The sequence below is a fragment of the Canis lupus genome, chromosome 9 (genome assembly GCF_048164855.1).
Source record: "Canis lupus baileyi chromosome 9, mCanLup2.hap1, whole genome shotgun sequence".
Classification (NCBI taxonomy): domain Eukaryota; kingdom Metazoa; phylum Chordata; class Mammalia; order Carnivora; family Canidae; genus Canis; species Canis lupus.
Genome location: NC_132846.1, coordinates 72,539,710 through 72,557,434, shown reverse-complemented (window position 1 = coordinate 72,557,434; position 17,725 = coordinate 72,539,710). Strand labels below are relative to the sequence as shown.

Genomic DNA, 17,725 nt, shown 5'->3' with positions numbered 1-17,725 from the left:
TCAGGCCCTGGGCTGAAGGTGCCAGTAAACCACTGAGCCACCCGGGCCGCCCCCTAATCAGGGACAATTTTTAAAAATTACTCTTAACCGTACTATTTTTTGAATGCTTCTCATAGCCTAGGAATTTACTAGGTGATTAGAATACACTTTCTAGCCCCTAGGAAGAATTTTTCTTCCTGTTTTACAAATGAGCAAATTGAGGCTTAATGGAAAAAATTAAGCAACTTGCCCAAGATCACACACTAGTAAGTGGCAGAGCTGGAATTTAAACTGAGATCTGTCTGACCGAGAGTCTGTTCCCTTAACCATTACATGACCCAGCGTTCACGAGTAAATGTAAACATACATAAGTCTGGGCAATTTACATGTATAATCTATTTTAATCCTTTAACGATCATGTAAGGGAGTGTTTGTTGTTATTGCCATTTTACAGGTGAGGAAAGAGTCAGGAAGGTTAATTTTCTCGCAGTCACCTGTCTAATAAAATGGTGGGTAGTGTTTGAACTCTAGCTTGACGCCAGGATCATCACACGATTCCGCCTCCTACTTCTGGCCTCCACCTCATTTGGCTGCACTTCTTCCAATCAGGCGCTCACAGTTTGATAAGTAATAGGTACTTGGTACCTCTGAAACTGTTGTCAGGTGAGTGCCTGAGTTATGCATTTCAGCACATGCCTTGGACAATAGGCATGTATAGCTGCTGAAAATGTAAGTTTGTAAACTGGCCTTACAGTTGTTAGGTATTGGTGTCTGTTCTGTGTAGCATGAATTTGCCCCCTTGAGCAAGATCAAGCCTGTGTGGACTGAGGACCTTGTGTTCCTGAGCTGTGGGCCACTGAGGGACCAGGACATTGCCCTCTGTGATGGGTCGTCCGGTTGGACAGCTGGTCTCTATGACATCCTTGTCTTAGCTATCTCTAACCTCCAGCACACTGTTAAAGCTGTGCATAAGGGTTTTTGTCTCCCCGGCTTGAGAATGAGCTACAGGGTATGTTCATTTTTCTTCTAGCAATAGCCCGTCACAGAGGTGCGTAGAGCAGACATTCAGAGCTGCTGGGAGGGAGCTGAAGGTTATCTGGTGAGTACAGAAGCAGTCAAAGGCGTTGGCTATGTTGAAAGCTAGAACCCTAAACCTTGGTAATTTAACGCACCCATATCAATAAACATTTCTGAGTTGCAGGGATACGGGCCCCACCCACATTGCAGGCCCTGCTCAGGTGCCATATGTAAACAACTAGCAGCTATGTGCCTGGTGGACACCAAATGAAGCTTGTCCCCTTCCTGAAATCTCTGATCCTCAGGCAGGATGTCTCCCTGCTTCTGTGACAGGCCCCTCCCACCCACCCAACACTTCCGCCACACCTCTGGCATTCAGTGGGACTTCATTGCATTTGCTTGTTTGCTTGTCCACCTTCCTCATTGGGCTAAACAACTTGAGGGCAGGGGACCTGTCCTTGAGGAGAACAAAGAGTCAGCTACTAATGGGGCAGAGGCAGGAAGCAGAGATGTGTATGGGGAAAGAGATGAAGCATCTTGTGAGCTATCACTGGTTACTGACCTGATGTCTTCCTGCTGCCAAGCATTGGACTCCAGTCAGACTCTGTAGTATGTCATTCCTGGAAAAAGAGAAGAAGGTACAACGTTGTATTGATGCAGCAGATGATGGAGAAATGTGGATGACTTGGAGAGCCGGCCCTCCTCTGGGATTGCTTGAGTATGGGCCACACGGAAGCCACACACAGCATAGGAGGATGACCGTGCTGGTTGCTTCTGGCTTGCCTTGGGTCCTTTCTTCAGGGAAGCAAGGTGTATGGCTACTGAGCTGGTCCCTCACCTGCTTGAGGCTAGTGGCAGTAGGCAACGCATTTGCTCCCACTTAGTACACTGCTTTGGGAATGCACTGTGTGTACAATGAAAGGCCTGGAAGGGGCTGAGGTGTGCCGTGAAGCTGGTTCTCTTGCCTGAGACCCTGTGATTCCTGTGGATTCCTGACAGCCATTTGTAGATCTTTGTGAGAGGGCATCTTTACGTGTTCCTACCTCTGCCTTTAGTTGTGAATCTGGCACATTTTACCCACCCAGGTAAAGCAGCCACAGGCCAGCCAGTGAGCTCCCTGATTGCTGATGGGCTGTGGGTCGTGACCTTGTAGTGAAGTGATAGAACCACATGACCCGGAAGCACAGAGGGGCAGACGGACCGGCAGACTCCCTGTCCCAGGACCCTGAGATCATGACCTGAGCTGAAGGCAGATGCTTAACCAACTGAGCCACCCACCCAGGCACCCCAAGACCTAATTTTGTTTTTAAGGATTTATTCATGAGAGACACACAGAGAAAGGCAGAGACACAGGCAGAGGGAGAAGCAGGCTCTGTGCAGGAGCCCAATGGGGGACTCGATCCCAGGACTCCAGGATCACGCCCTGAGTCAAAAGCAGATGCTCAACTGTTGAGCCACCCCGGTGCCCCCCAGGGCTTAATTTTTGGGTACAAATTATGCTATATTCTGAACTCTATTTTGTAAAGGATGCTTCTCTTGCTTATCACACACAAACCAAGTGTGACTTGGTTTCCCAAAGCCAGTGGTTCTCAAGTGGGGGTGAGCATCAGAATCTCTGGAGGGTTCGGGACCTGGGTGGCTCCATCGGTTAAGCATTCAACTCTTGATTTCAATTCAGGTCATTGTGTGCACCACGCCCAGAATTCCAATGGTTGTCCCAATGGCACCTGCTGTTGCCACAGCCCTGCCACCCATGTTCTGTCACTGGCATGCCAACACCTCAGGGAGTGGCAGGTGCCCCTGCCATCCCCTCCTCTCATGGATGTGGAAATCAAGGCTTAGAGAGAGGATTTGTGTCAAGGTTGGGGCCGGGGTCCTGGCTTCCTGCTGTAGGGCTTTTCCTGCTGGGTAAGGCCTCCTTATCCTGTTTGGCATATCCTGGTTCTAGAGCTTGCTGCTCTTTCTTTGGTTGGATTTTGATTGCCCAAATGCTCTTTTTTAGACACATCAGACAGCAGTTGGGATCCAAGGGCTGAGGATATGCTTTCCGTATGCCACCAATTTTCCACAACCAGCCACTGTGCATCCTGCCTGCAGCTGAGCAGGACATCAGAGATGCAGATGGGCCTCCACAGGTGCTGTATCCTCTTGTACATTTATTATGTTTGTGAGCCAACATTTAAGAACTTGGAAAATTTCACCTAAAAATTCAGGAATCAGATTTCTGATTTCCTAGGAAATTGGAAGTCGTGACATGCTGGGACATACTCCTACGTGTCAACTCTCCCAGGAGCTAAGTGTCTGTCATCCAGAGCTGGTGGTGGGGTGTGAGTGCTCACAGCCAGGAGCCACTGTCTCTCCATCCAGGTGTGCTCGTGTGTTCATACCTGCCTGTTCCTCTCATTGCCTGCCTCATCTCCATGCTGGTGTTCACTCATCTACTCATTTGTTTATTCCTCCAATAGATACACATCTCTCTGTGTGTCAGCCGGAGGGCATTGAGACATTTAAGACATGGCACTAGCGTTCTCAGGCTGCTGTCACCAAGTGTCACAAACCTGGCTTGAAACAACAGAGACATGCTGGTTCTGGAGGTCAGAAGTCTGAACTCAAGGTGCCGGCTGGGCTGTACCCTCTCTCAGTTCCTGGTGGTGGCCGGGGGTCCTCGGTGTTCTTAGCTTGCTTTGGCTTCGCCCCCAGCTCTCTCTGTCATGTGACCTCCTTCCCTCTGTGCTTTCACAGAGTGGTCTCCACTCTACATGAGCCTGTCTCTGTGTCTCTTCCTATAAGGACACCAGACATGTCAGTGTAGGGCCTGCCTGCATCCCAATCCAGTATGACCTCATCTAACTTAATGAGATTCGCAGAGACACTACTTTCAAATACGGTCTCATTCACCTCCTTCAGGATTAGGGCTTCAACTTCTTGGGAAGATATAATTCACAGGAAGACCTCCGACAGCTCACAGTTGGGCGCCTGGCTCTCAGTCAGCGTTCACATTTGGGAGACAAGACTCCTGAAGTGTCAGCAACACCCGGTGGCAGTCTGCCTTCCTGGAGCAAACACAGTGAGGTAGCCCTGTGGCCTTAGCACCCCATTTAATCTCTCCGACAGTCCTCCGAGGGAGAGTGTTGTTACTCCACGTTGCAGATGAGGAAGCCGAGGTCAGAGGTGTGACACTGCCTTGACAAAGTCACAGGGGAGCAAAGCCGGTGTGTGGGGACAGCAGTGAGGGCCAGGAGGTTACTTTCCCTTTCCAGTCAGCCCCTTGGCCCCTACCATATGAACAGGCGAGGTGAGCTTTTACCTCAGCTGCCATCATAAACCCCAGTGCTGACCTCACTTACCATCCCCCCACTGATCTGTGGACTTGCCAGGATGACTGCCAGGGCTTTGGGCCTGATGTACAAAAGGTTGATTATTTCCTTGATCCTGGGGGTGTGGTTTCTAAATTTCCATTTGAACAAGATTTAGTCCATATTTAGGGTCAGTTTCCTGTATCTTTTTGCATTCTCTAGTAGATGGAAGAACCATCCAGAAACCATAACAATATGCTCTAAATAACCTGTATTTTGTGGTACTGATCTATCTTAGTAAATATAGTTAGTACCAGATGGGACTTTTGCAATCTAGAACTCTGAAGGAAAGAATGGATTCATTTTGAGTTTCCTTAAATTAGGTGAGCGATTTTTTTTTCTTGGGCAATCAACTCCCACGTTTCAATATTCCCAGTGTGACATTTTGTACTGTTATACTTGGTAAGTAAAGCTCAGCTATTCTGAGCTTTATGTGCCAAGAGCCTGGGCTCAGGGTTCTGTTTTTAGTTCGGCTCATAAAGGCTGCTTGCATGTTTGGGTATTTCATGCAGAAAGAAGGCTTTTGGGCTAGGTCACTCTTGGCTAGTTATTTACAAAGTTCACGGCTATTTTTAACACATACCTTTGCTGCTTTAAAACCACAGTCAGCATTTAAAGCCATGACTGGCTTGTTTCACGTAAGCATAATGCCTTCAAGTTTCACTCATGACGCTAAGTGAATACGCCCATCACGAAAGGACAAGTACGCGTAAGTCCACTTATATGAGGTTCCAGGGTAGGCAGGTCCATAGACAAAGTAGCAGGATGGTAGCCAGGGGCTGGGAAGGGGGATAGGGAGTTGGGTGTTTCACTGGGACAGAGTTTCAGGTCTGGAAGATGGAGACATGCAGGAGATGGATGCTGGTGATGGTTGGTGACAATGTGAATACACACTCAGCGCCACTGAACCATATACTTACAATGAAATGGTAAATTTTATGTTGCATATATTTTACCAAAATCAGAAAAAAAATCCTACAATAACCTAAGCAACTCTATCCTAAACAACTCTATCGAAATATATATAAAGTGATGGTGGGGATCCCTGGGTGGCTCAGTGGTTTAGCACCTGCCTTTGGCCCAAGGTGTGATCCTGGAGACCTGGGATCGAGTTCCACATCAGGCTCCCTGCATGGAGCCAGCTTCTCCCTCTGCCTGTGTCTCTCTGCCTCTCTCTCTCTCTCTCTCTCCCTCTGTCTCATAAATAAATAAAAAAATAAAATTAAAATAAAGTGATGGTGGTTGTATCAAAACCTCATATTCCTGCAATCAAATATGATGTACATCATAAATACTACTAACAATCACATGTATATTTATATGGAATTCATTTTCTCTTTTGTGCTTTTCTATATTTTTCAATTTAAAAAATTCCCCAGAAAAAAGAAATTTTAGCTCTCTATCTGTGACTTTGACCACATCTTTTTAGCATTTGGAGCTATTATTATCATGTAAACGAGGTGGGGGATTTAAAAGCATGAGATTTACTCTGCAGAACAAGCAGAAACCAAATCGAGATCACCCATCAGTGGGATTGAAGAGGTTAGAGTCAAGTGCAGTGTTGGAAACTCCTCAGCCCCAGAGAGCGGAGAGCGAGAGTCAGAGAGTAGTAAACCCAAGTCCTTTGAGGGTGGGGCAGGGGCAGGGGCAGGGGCAGGGGCAGGGGATCACACAGTGTGGAGCAGGCTGGCACCAGGCACTGAGGAGTGGCAGGGACGGGGGAATATGACAGGAAGGCATCCACATTCAGCTAAGGACACAAAACCAAATCTCCACACAGGCCAACAAAACACAAAGGGGTTGTGTCTGGCCTGTGGGCCACCAGTTTGCAGTTTCTGCTTTTGAGTGAGAGACTCTTGGGTGGGGGGAGGTAGAGGTCCCCACCTCTACTTTTCAGAAGAATCCGAGATGAAGATATGGACTGCTTCACAAAGAATTGGTCTGTAAAACAAAAACAACAACAAAAAAAACAAACAAAAAAAAGAATTGGTCTGTAATCTAGATCTTAGACAACAATTTCAGGGCTCTTGTATTCCTCACTGCTGGCTAGAAATGTGTTTTGTTGTTTTTTTTTTTTTCCTATCCCAGATAGTGCATCATTCCAAGTTTGAATTTAAACCTTTTTTAAAAAAAAAAAAAATAAAATAAACCTTTTTTTTTTAACATAGATAAATTTGTTTAATTTCATCTTACTGCACAAATCAAGTCAGTGCCTAGTATTTTTCTATTTTGGTAAAAGCGGACACTTTCCAACAAAACCAACACTTAGTGGTCACCAGAAATTTTGATATGCGTACTGTGAGTCTACCAGCCTTTTAAAAATTGCAGTCATTTGCATTTGGTTCTTTGGATTAAAATGCCAAAGGAGTTTATTGTAGACATTTTCATATCACTGATTCTGCCTTCCAAGATATATAATATCTTATAAGATATATAACATCTGGCCTTCTAAGATATATAATACGTTTTGAGAAAGATGGATTTTTCTATCTATGGCTCTCAGGTTATTAACATGTGCTGTGAGAATTTATTTATTTATAAATATTTTATTTATTCATGAGAGACAGACAGAGAGAGAGAGAGAGAGAGGCAGAGAGAGAAGCAGGCTCCATGCAGGGAGCCCAATGTGGGACTCGATCCCAGGTCTCCAGGATCATGCCCTGGGCCGGAGGCGGCGCTAAACCGCTGAGCCACCCGGGCTGCCCCCAGGCAGCAGGTTCTGAGCAAAGCTCTCATGTGTGGGAAGTCAGAGCCACGTTCCTAACAAGCGCCGGCCCTGAGGGGATGTTTGGGTGACTCCGTGGGCCCAGTTTGCTTAGAACCTCCTGGCGTTAGTGACAAAAATCCCTCGTCCTGGGAAACCTCTCAGTCCTGGGCAAACTGGAACAGTTTGTCACCCTGGGGAGGGGCACACAGTTTACCTAAATTACCAGGTACAATGTACAGCAGGATGGGGGAATGAGGGTGGGTGGAAAGAACGATGGAGATCACGTCTCCAAGGAGTGTTGTCCACCCTGCAGGCGGCCGTCAGAGAGCACTTGCTTAATTTTTACTTTTTAGGGACGCCTGGGTGGCTCAGGGGTTGAGTGCCTGATCACTCAGAGCGTGATCCTGGGGTCCTGAGATCGAGTCCCCCATTGGGCTCCTGCATGGGGCCTGCTTCTCCCTCTGCTTGTGCCTCTGCCTTTCTCTGTGTCACGAATAAATAAAATCTTAATTTATTTTTTATTTTTTTATCTTTTGAGGGCAGGTTTAGGTTCACAGTAAAATTGGGCAGAAAGATTTCTCACGTGCCCCCCCCCCCCGTCCCCGTACACGCACGGCTCTGCCACTGGGACCTCCGACCATGGTGGGACACTTGTGACCATTGGTGAGGCGGCGTCGACTTGTCACCACTACCCAGAGGCCGTGGTTTACTCTGAGCTTCACTCTCAGTGTACATACCACGCAGAAGAGCATTTAAAAAAAAGCGAGATGCAGCAGAACAGAGCGACTGCAGTCCTCCCCTGTGCCACACCTGCACGGGCACCGGCTGTCCCACGGGGTCCTCCCTAGCTGGCTTGCGGTGACAAGTGGTTGCGAGACTCTGCTTGGCCACTGTAGAGATGAGGGGCATGTCGGGTTGTGGCGCAGTGAGGAAATCCGAGGGGGGCTGAGGGTATGGGGGGGGAGTTGAAGGGAGAGCCAGGGGTATGGTGGGAGGACATGGCTCCTCTCCCACCCAGCTGGAAATGGGTCCCATCCCTGGGACCTTGGTGGTCCCAGCACAGGGGTCAGGGTAGCTCCAGGAGGCAGGCACCACCCTCGGCTACTTTCTCTCCTAAACCCATGGAACACAAAGTGACTGGTGACATCATTTTGGCTGGTAGACCCCATTGCATTAGGGGATGGCACCATGGTAAAACTTCCTACTCACACAGCCCCCCCAGAATCGCTACCAGCTGCTTGTCCCCTCAGGGAAGAGGTTTGGGCAGGCCTGGGCCCGAAAAGCATGAGATTGAGGGAAGATGTCGCTAATCTTCAAGGATATCCTACATGGGCACTGACTTGGCCTCCCACGCACATGCAGTGCCTCCAAGAAAAGCAACAGTCTGTGATGCAGCATGACAACTGGTAAATCACGATCGGGGACGTTGCATTCAGAGAAGTGATGTGCACTATGGGCTGCGGTGGGCAGTAAGGCAGGCCCAGTGCAACGATGGCCTTGCCTGGCCAGGAGAGAGGAGGAGGAGGGAGGAGGGCTGAGTGTGGAGGAGAAGGGACAAGGGAGGAGGGAGGAGGAAGGAGGGAAGAAAGAAGAAGGGGAAGGGATGAGAGACAACGGACAAGGGAGGAGGGATGAAGGAGGAGAGAGGAGGAGGGGCCTTGGGAAGCAAAGGTGTAGAGGTGGAGGTGTCAGTAGCCCAGGCCCCCTGCAGGCAGGTGTCGGAGAGGGCCCTGGGAAGAACGGCACTTGAGGGGTGCTGCACCCGCTAGAGAGTTCACGCTCTGTTGTAGCCATGGTGTTTGGTTGATCAATCAATACTGGCCACCTCCTCTGTGCAAGTCCTGTGCGGGGCACCCGGGGCACAATAATGAGCTAGACAGATGTGGGGTGGGGTGGTCAGGTCAGCAGTGGGTACAGATGAACATGAGAAAGGCCAGCGTGAGCACGACGAGTGAGTGCAAGGGCGAGCCCAGGGAGCTGGCTTGGGCTCAGGAAAGTGACCCGCTACGCAAATCTCTAAATTCTCAGCAAGAAGTGGCAGGAGGAGCAGCCTGGGCTCTCCAGGAAGAGGAGGAGCGCCCCGGAAGGCCCAGAATGAGGAAACAGGGGGGCCATGGGCTCCTGGTGGAGGAAGTGGTGTGTCCTGCCTGCTGTGTGACTGTGGGTGTGCCCCCAGGCCGTGCAAACGGGTAGCTGCCATGAAGAGGGGTGGCTGACCCCCGGGGTGCAATGAGCTTGCCAGGGCTCTGAGTGGAGTGGTGGCCCCAGGGGAGCAGCGGAGGACCCCCCCACCCAGGCCTGTGCAGGAGGAAATGAACCTCTATCGGGCAGTGGCGTGGGAGCAGGAGAAGCACCTACCCGAGGCCTGGGGAGCAGGGCTGCCAGGCTGCGCCCCCAGCGCGCATTCCCCAAGGGTGGGCAAGGGGTGCACCCTGGGAGACCTCAGCTAACGCAGCTATCTTCCCCAGGGGTTCTTGGGGCCTCTGGAGTCTGCGGGAGCTGCCCAGCACCTTGTAGGTAGGTGGAGGACAGAGGCACGTGGCGGTACCCCGTGGGGTTTCTTGGGGCCCATGCGCGCAGAGCCCCCTCTGAGTATATGGCCCTCGGGGATCCAGGTCTCCCAGCTGCCGGCGACTTTGGTGTCGTTTCTCTACCTTAGCTTCGCAAGTCTTGGGGGCCACTGCCAGGTGCAAGGGTGTTTACAATGACATCATGGTCCCGGTGACCTGAACCATTTCTCATTATTTTATGACCATCTCTGTCCCTAAGAGAACTTGGTCTTGAAGTTGAGGTCCCTGCTGGGTCACATCCCCCTGGCATGTCTGCCTCCATTTCCAGTCTTTGCATGTCCTTGGGTTTAGGGGTATCTTCAGGGAACAATATTTATCTTGATTTTTTTTTTCTTAAGCCAGTCTTTTTTTTTTTTTTTTTTAAGAAAAAATGTCCCTTTGTCCTTTTGACTGACAGGTTTAGTCCATTTTAGCTACTGATCTAGTTGGACCGGTTTCTACCATTTTAACCCGTTAGATCAGTTTTCTCCACATTTCCTGTATTTCTTTGTAATCCTTCCTCTCTTTTGAAGTGACGTCTGTGTGCTGCCCTAAAAGCGGAGGACAGAGCAGCTGCTCATATCCTTTGGTCTCCCCGACACCTTGACTCCTCTTGTATCCGTAACACATGCCTTTTACTTCCACACGGCTCCAGATGGTTCTTTGTCCACATTTCTCTAAATAGTCTTGGCTATTTAGATGTTCTCTTTATCCTAGACGTTCTGTGGGTGTGGGTCTTCTCTTTGCTGCTCCGTGAGGTCTTCTCTTTGCTGCTCTCAGGTCTTTTATTGTTCTAAGTCTGGGAGATCTATCTCCATTACTTTTTCAAGTAGCTGTCTCTGCCTCCTTTGGGATCTCCCCCGGTTCCACTTCCCTCCTGGGGCGCTCGGCCTACCCGGCCTTCCCTGCTGCTACTTTGCTCCTCACCTTACCAGTCTGCTCTTCGTTCCATTCACTGTGTTCTTTTTTTTTTTTTTTAAGATTTTATTTATTTGTTGGAGAGAGAGAGAGAGAGAGAGCACAAGGGGGAGGATCAGCAGAAGGAGAGGGAGAAGTAGATTCCCCTTCTGAGCAGGGAGCCGGACTCGGGGCTCAACCCTAGGACCCCAGGATCAGGGCCCAAGGAGAAGGCAACTGCTTCACCAACTGAGCCAGCCACCCAGGCGCCCCCATTTACCATGGTCTTAACCCACTCTGCTTTTCATACCTTAATGTTCCTGCTTGGCTCTTTTAAGAAATGTTTTCCTATTATTTTGTGCTGCTGCTCCCTCCCATTGTCTTGTTTGCTGTGTTCAGTAACTAATTCCAAACCCTTGGTCCATCTTTTCCAATCTTCTGTTTCTGGTAGAATCTGCAACAGGCTGTGGGTTTCCTTTTGGAGCAGTTTTATATGCAAGTGTCTGGATTTTACTGATATATATTTTTTGTGCTCAGTTTTCCCCGGGGGTATCAGCTACTCTGTAGGGCGTTGCATGAGTGGGGTGGCCAGTGGGCTTGAGCGTGGGTGGATGAGCCTTGGGTGGAGAGACCAGGGTGTAAGGACACTTGGAACAAGGCGAAGCTTCAGGGCGTGACCCTTGTCCCCAGGAAGGAGCAGCGCCTGCAGCAGACCCGCCTGACTGTAGTCCCCAGCCACTGGGCTTCTGTGGGGGTGGGGGGGAGGCTGCAGAAGGACTGCTGGGGGCTTGCTGGGCTTCCTCAGTTTTTCTCAGGGCCTCTCGAGCTCAAGGCTTCTGCGGGCCCCTGGTCTCACTCCTGAAGCTCCTGGACCAGCCGCCGGAGTGACCCAGCCAGGCCCCGTGGGCCTCGTGGCCGTGCAAGGAGAAGCTGGCACAAAGCCCCCCCTAGCTCCTCTTCCTTTTTCCTTCTCCCACAGTCCTGCTGCTTTCTGCCTGAGGCCCAGCCCACCACCCAATCTGGTCAAGAGCACCCAGGACCTTCTAACAGTTCACTAAGCCTCTTCCTCTGGGTCAGATGCGCTGGCCAACACTCGCTGCTCCGTGCGTGGAACTGTAGAATTTCAGACCTCAGCTTGCACCTACCGAATCAGATTTTGCATTTTTTAAAAAGTAGCTTTATTGGGGTGTAACCAACATACAACAGAGGGCACGTATTTAAAGCCCACACTTTGTTGAGTGTTGGCGTCTGCGTGGGCCTGTGAAGCCATCACCTCGATCCATCGGCGCAGTGAAAAGCTTCATCCTTGCAAAAGCTTCCCGTGCCCTCTGTGACCCCTCCCACGTGTCCTCCTCCTTACCCCTTCCCACGCCACCACTGGTCTGCCTTCTGTCACTAAAAGTTAGTTTGTATTTTCCAGGGTTTTATCTGACTGCTCTTGGCTGACTGAGGATAATTACTGATTCAGTCGTGTCGCTTGTGTGCATTCCTGGTTCATTCCTTGGATGGCTGAGTCGTACCTGTTGCATAGACAGACCGCCGTTTGTTTATCCAGGCACCTGTGGATGGACATTTGGGTCGTTCATAGTTTTTGGTCATCACACATAAAGCTGCTGCGAGTAAAAACGCATGAATCTTTGTCCAGACACACGTTTCCTTTTCTCTCGGTAATAACCTACACGTGGAATGGCTGGATCGCATGGTAGGTGTGTGCTTGGCCTTTAAAGGAACTCTCAACTTGTTTTCCAAAGAGGCTGAACCATTTAACATTCTTTTTTTCTTTTTTATTTATTTATTTATTTTTTTTTACCATTTACCATTCTCATGAGCAACATCTGAGCATTCTAGTTCCTCCGCATCCTTGTCAACACTTGGTGTCGTCCGTCCCTTTAATATTGACCCTTCTGGTAAGGGTGTGATGGTATCTCATCGTGGATTAAACTTTTCATTTCCTTAATGGCTGATGATGTCAAGCATCTTTTCATGTGCTTGTGTGCCATTTGTATATTTTCTTTGATGAAGTATCTCCTTAAATCCATTAACTGTTTTGAAATTGTGGTGTTTGTTTTCTGAATTTCAGGAGTTCTTTATCTTCCAGATAAAATTTGTTTTAATTTTGTTTTGTCCTTCTCGGGACTTGGCATCCTCTTTCATGGTGAGGACTTAGGTCTCTCTTCCACTCTGGAAAGTTTTATAGTTTCTTCCTCTCTCGTCTTTTTTCCTCTTTTGAAATCCCTACCAGTGAAAGTTGAGAGTCTCTCAGCCTTTCTTCCATCTGTTCATCTCCTTGTTGAGGACAGGCACCTTTCCTGGGGCTTGGGGCTTCTCTAGTGAGCAAAAGCAAACAAACACCCCTCCTTCTAGTTGGGAGGCAGGATGAATGATGCAGTGTGATAAATCAGCAATTATTCCCTCGGTTGCAAGGTGCTCTTTGCTGTGGAAGAACACAGAACAGGGGAGGGGAGTTTAGGGCCCATCTCACCAGGAAGGAGAAGTAAAGACCTGAAGAAGGAGGAGGTGTCAGCCACGTGCAAGTCGGGGAAGAGCTTGCAGTGGAAGGAACAGCACTGCAAAGTGGTGGATGCCAGTCTGCCTATAGTGGAATGAAAGACGGGGGGCATAGAGGATCTCTGGTCAGAGGGGAGCAGGGCCAGGCCCTGGGGTGGGGGCAGAGGCTGAATGCTGCATGAGGATGTGTGTGGAGGCAGGGAGGCCAGGCCGGGGCAGCAGTGGAGGGAGTGGGAGCATGAGAGCAGGTCTCCTGTTAACCCCGGTCCTCTGAGAAGCAGCGGGACTAAAGGTTTTCAGGAAGGAAATCTCTGTGGGAGGGAAGGTGGGAGGCAGGTGCAGATCCGGGGGGAGCCAGGGACAGCCATGCACGTGAGACTCTGAGTGAAGGAGGGAAGCTGGCAGCATGGTTGAGGGCCTGCAGCCTCAGCAATATCGGGCACAGCCATCAGACTCTGTCTTCTAGGAACATCCTTGCTGCACTGGGTCATGGTGGGGAGCAGCCATAGGAAGCTTGGATTTCAGAGCTCAGCAGCTGGACCCTTGGGGCCAGTTTCCTTCCCTGGAGCTGGGGGGGTCTGCATCCTCAAGGCCACCACATCCTTCTGGGCATGACCGGCCTGGATCTTTCTCTTCCCCCTCCCTGGTCCCCTGTGACTACACATGCAAGATCAAGTGGCCCTGACCCATGTCTTTGTCACAGGCTCCTCCCTTCTTCTGTGCCTATGTCCTTTGCTTTGGAGGTCAGGCCCCTATTTGATGGGTGTTGGGGTTAAAGAGAAGGTGATTCTTTTGGTGCTGTGTAGGTCCCAGCAGAGAGAAGATGGAAAATCAGGTCACAAGATCTAGGAAAGAATGTAGGTTAATTAAAGTATAAAACCAAGATCTTGCTGCAGTGGTTCCGTGAGTCAGCATCGAGTCTGGGGAGAGTGGTCCAGGCACAGGAAGCCTGCCCGGGTCGTGGCTGGCACCTGGGCCCCTGGGTGGTGCTGGCCCTGTTGTCCCCGCTGGAGGAAGCAGCCTGAGTTTGCTTGCGAGTTGTCCTGCTCTTAAGCAGTGTTGAAATTCATCCCTGAACACCCTTGACTGCTTGGGAGGCGTCCTAACTCAAGCTGAGAATCTGGGCCAGCTGTTTATAAGAATAGTATTTGCTGACTGAAGCTGGCATCCCAGACAGGGGGTGACTTCTCGGGGGCTAGAGCAGGTGGGAGGGGAAGGCACTGGCCGTGAGCTCCTCCTTGTGACATCTGCTCTGGGCCACACTGTTATTTTTACTCTCTGGGTGGTGCTGAAGCCGCCATGCACCATGCGGCACTGCTTCTAGAAAGGCCTCCCGGTGGGTGGGGAGGGGTGGAGATGGCAGGGACGGGTAGCACAGGTGACTTACCTGTCACATGCAGCATTGGGGCCAACCTCTGCCCCATCCCAAACACACACAGAGACCCACATGGACGACTCGTTTGAGCCTGGCTGGCGTTTCTCCACGTCGGTCCCGGGTGAGGGGAGGACCTGGGCCTTCTCTGGGCCCCAGCCATGGCTCCGGCCCAGGTTTGGGCTCTTCTCTGGGCTGCGCTGTGTTCACATCTACCAGGTGTCGAGACACCGCAGATCCTGGGCTGAATTGTATCCATTCTCCCTTCCCCCAAATCTACAAGCTGAAATCCTAACCCCCAGCACCTGGGAATGTGACAATATTTGGAGATAGGTCTGGACAGATGTGGTCAAGTTAAGAAGAGGTCATTTTAGGGTGGGCCCTGATCCAATAGGACTGGTGTCCTTATAAGAAGAGGAGGTCAGGACACACACACACACACACATACACACACACATGTGACCACGTGAGGACACGGGGAGAAGATGGCCTTAACCAGCCAGGGAGAGAGGCCCCCAGAGAAACCAGTCCTGCTGACATCTGGATCTTGGATTTTTGGTCTCCAGAGCTAATATTTATTTCTGTTGTTGAAACTGCCTGGTCCGTGGTACTTCCTGTCAGTGCCAGAAAACAAATGCATGGGCAGCCCAGGTGGCTCAGTGGTTTAGTGCCACCTTCAGCCCAGGGTGTGATCCTGGAGACCCAGGATCCAGTCACACGTCGGGCTCCCTGCAGGGAGCCTGCTTCTCCCTCTGCCTGTGTCTCTGCCTCTCTGTGTCTCTCATGAATAAATAAATACAACCTTTAAAAAAAAATGCAGCCCATGGGGCTCGGTGTCTGGACTATTTGGGTAACTTAATGGACATCTATGGAATAAGTGAAGGTAGCAGTGATCTTGAGTAAAATCACTGAATCCTGGTATCACTCTGCAGAGGACACAAGAGTGGGCCTGGGGAGAATCCACTCGCCCAAGGCCAGACTTGACATTCTAGGTAGGGCTCATGTCCCGAGATCCCTCATCCCAGGCAGAAGCTTCTCCAATGCCTGTCTCTTCCTGACCAAGGAACAGGGCTGGACCAGGAGCCTCTGTTTCCACATTTCCCCACAGACTTTGGTGGAGAGGAGGCTGCACCCACACCTTTCACCCAGTAAGGCTGCGGGCTGAGGGACTGCCAGACCTGTGCCCTTGGCCCTGGTGAGGGAGTCTGCTCATTTGAGCTCAAAGTCCTCCCCGCTTGCAGATTCCAGTGATCAGTGTTGACACCGAGCGTGCACGGGGGCAGTGATGGAAATGTGTTCAGGACTATGGGTCACAGTCAAAAGTCTGAGCAGCTCTCCTTAACATTGATTGTGTGTGCATGTTAGGGGGTGTGGGGGGTGTGGTCCCCCTCCCTAAAGTAGGGACCTTTCCAGCAATTCCCTGGAATGATCAGGCAAAGGCTAGAAGAATTGCTTGGGCTAAGTCTCCCTTGGTTATAATTCCTATGTTGCAACCTCACCCCCAGGGTGAGGTATTGGGGGGGAGTGTTTGGGGTGATTAGGTTGTACAGGTGGAGCCCCATGACTGGCTCCAGAGAGCCCCCAAACTCTTCCTCCACGTGAGGACACAGAAATGACGGCTGACTGTGAATCAGGAAGCAGCCTTAGCAGACACCACCTCTGCTGGTGCCCTGATCGCAGACTCCCAGCCTCCAGAACTGTTGCTGAGCAGCCCCCCAGGCTGGGGTGTTCATTATGGCAGCCCGAACTAAGGCAGGCGAGTAGGCCCCACAGTGATCACCTGCCCCCTTTGCCTGGGATGCAGGGCTTTGGTGGCTAAACCCGGGTTGAGTTTGTCCCTCCTGTAGGCCTCAAAATACGGTGGAGATGTTTCAGCTTAGAAAGCTTCTGTGAATCTTGGAGACATTCTGGGAGTCTGTAAAGCAGATTGCTCCAGACTTGGCCACCCGGCTTCCCTAGAACCCTGGTGGGAGCCGGGCATGTAAAGGCTGGCTGCTGCGGTCTGGGACTCTGGATGCGAGGTGCTGTCACCGACCCTGGCCCTGGGACCACTGCTGTGGCCTGGCAGAGCAGGACCCGCCAGAGCTGGCTCCCCCAGCTCACCCAGGCCTTCTGCGGCCTCCAGCAGTTCTCAGACAGGGGAGCCTGCCTCTCCCGCTGCCTGCGTCTCTGCCTCTCTCTGTGTCTCTTATGAATGAATAAATAAAATCTTAAACAAAAAATTCCGCGTTGATCGGGCTGTCCCCTGTTTTCCGAGGGGAAGGCCTCAGTCCCGCGCTGGGCCTCACCTGCGCCGAGGTGCCCCCCGGGGCAAAGCGCCGACCGCCAGCGGACACTTCCAGCGCCGGCCACCAGGTGGCGACAGGCGGCCGCGGCTCTCGGAGCGAGGCTGCCGCCGGGACCGCCCGAGCACGAGCCCCCCGCGCAGGTCCCCGCGACCCTGGCGACCCGGGGCCCGGTCCTCTCGCCGGGTTCCGCCGCCGTCTGCGGGGCCTCCGGGCCTGCGGCGCCGCCCCGGGCCCAGCCCTCGCCTCCCCGAGCCCGGCGGGGCCGCGGAGCCGGACGGAGGCGCCCTCGGGGGCGGGGGCTCGGCGGGCTCTGCTCCCGGGTCTGGGTCTGGACGTGCGGCGCGGGGACTGCTTAGAGCGGGGCCGGCCTGACCCTGCGGGGGGCGCTGAGCTCGGCGCTTGCCTCTCAGTAGGGTCCCCCTCCAACCCCCTCCCTCCGTCCTCATCTCCTGGGTCGGGGTCCCCCCTCCAGCCCCCTCCCTCCATCCTCATCTCCTGGGTCGGGGTCCCCCCTCCAGCCCCCTCCCTCCTTCCTCATCTCCTGGGTCGGGGTCCCCCCTCCAACCCCCTCCCACCTCCTCCCTCCATCCTCATCTTCTGGGTCGGGGTCCCCCCTCCAACCCCCTCCCCCGTCCTCATCTCCTGGGTCGGGGTCCCCCCTCCAACCCCCTCCCACCCCCTCCCTCCATCCTCATCTCCTGGGTCGCGGTCCCCCCTCCACACCCCTCCCTCCGTCCTCATCTCCTGGGTCGGGGACCCCCTCCAACCCCCTCCCTCCATCCTCATCTCCTGGGTCGGGGTCCCCCCTCCACACCCCTCCCCCGTCCTCATCTCCTGGGTCGGGGGCCCCCCTCCCACCCCCTCCCTCCATCCTCATCTCCTGGGTCGGGGCCCCCCTCCAACCCCCTCCCTCCATCCTCATCTCCTGGGTCGGGGTCCCCCCTCCAACCCCCTCCACCCCATCTCCTGGGTCGGGTCCCCCCCTCTAACCCCCTCCCTCTGTCCTCATTACCTGAGTGGGGTCCCCCCTCCACACCCACCCCTTCCCCCGC

The 17,725-nt window shown here is 52.2% G+C and overlaps 1 long non-coding RNA gene across 3 annotated transcripts; it reads left to right on the top strand.

Annotated features, from left to right (window-relative positions):
* The first annotated feature begins 822 nt into the window (after positions 1–822).
* Positions 823–4,478, top strand: LOC140640524 (uncharacterized). Of its 3 annotated transcripts, none has more exons than XR_012037274.1 (3): positions 836–1,078; positions 2,999–3,363; positions 3,462–4,478. It is a non-coding gene; the product is annotated as an uncharacterized lncRNA (long non-coding RNA). The 3 variants fall into 3 exon arrangements; XR_012037275.1 differs by having other exon boundaries at positions 846–1,078; positions 2,999–3,131; positions 3,233–4,478; XR_012037273.1 differs by having other exon boundaries at positions 823–1,078; positions 2,999–4,478.
* The last annotated feature ends 13,247 nt before the right edge of the window (positions 4,479–17,725 follow it).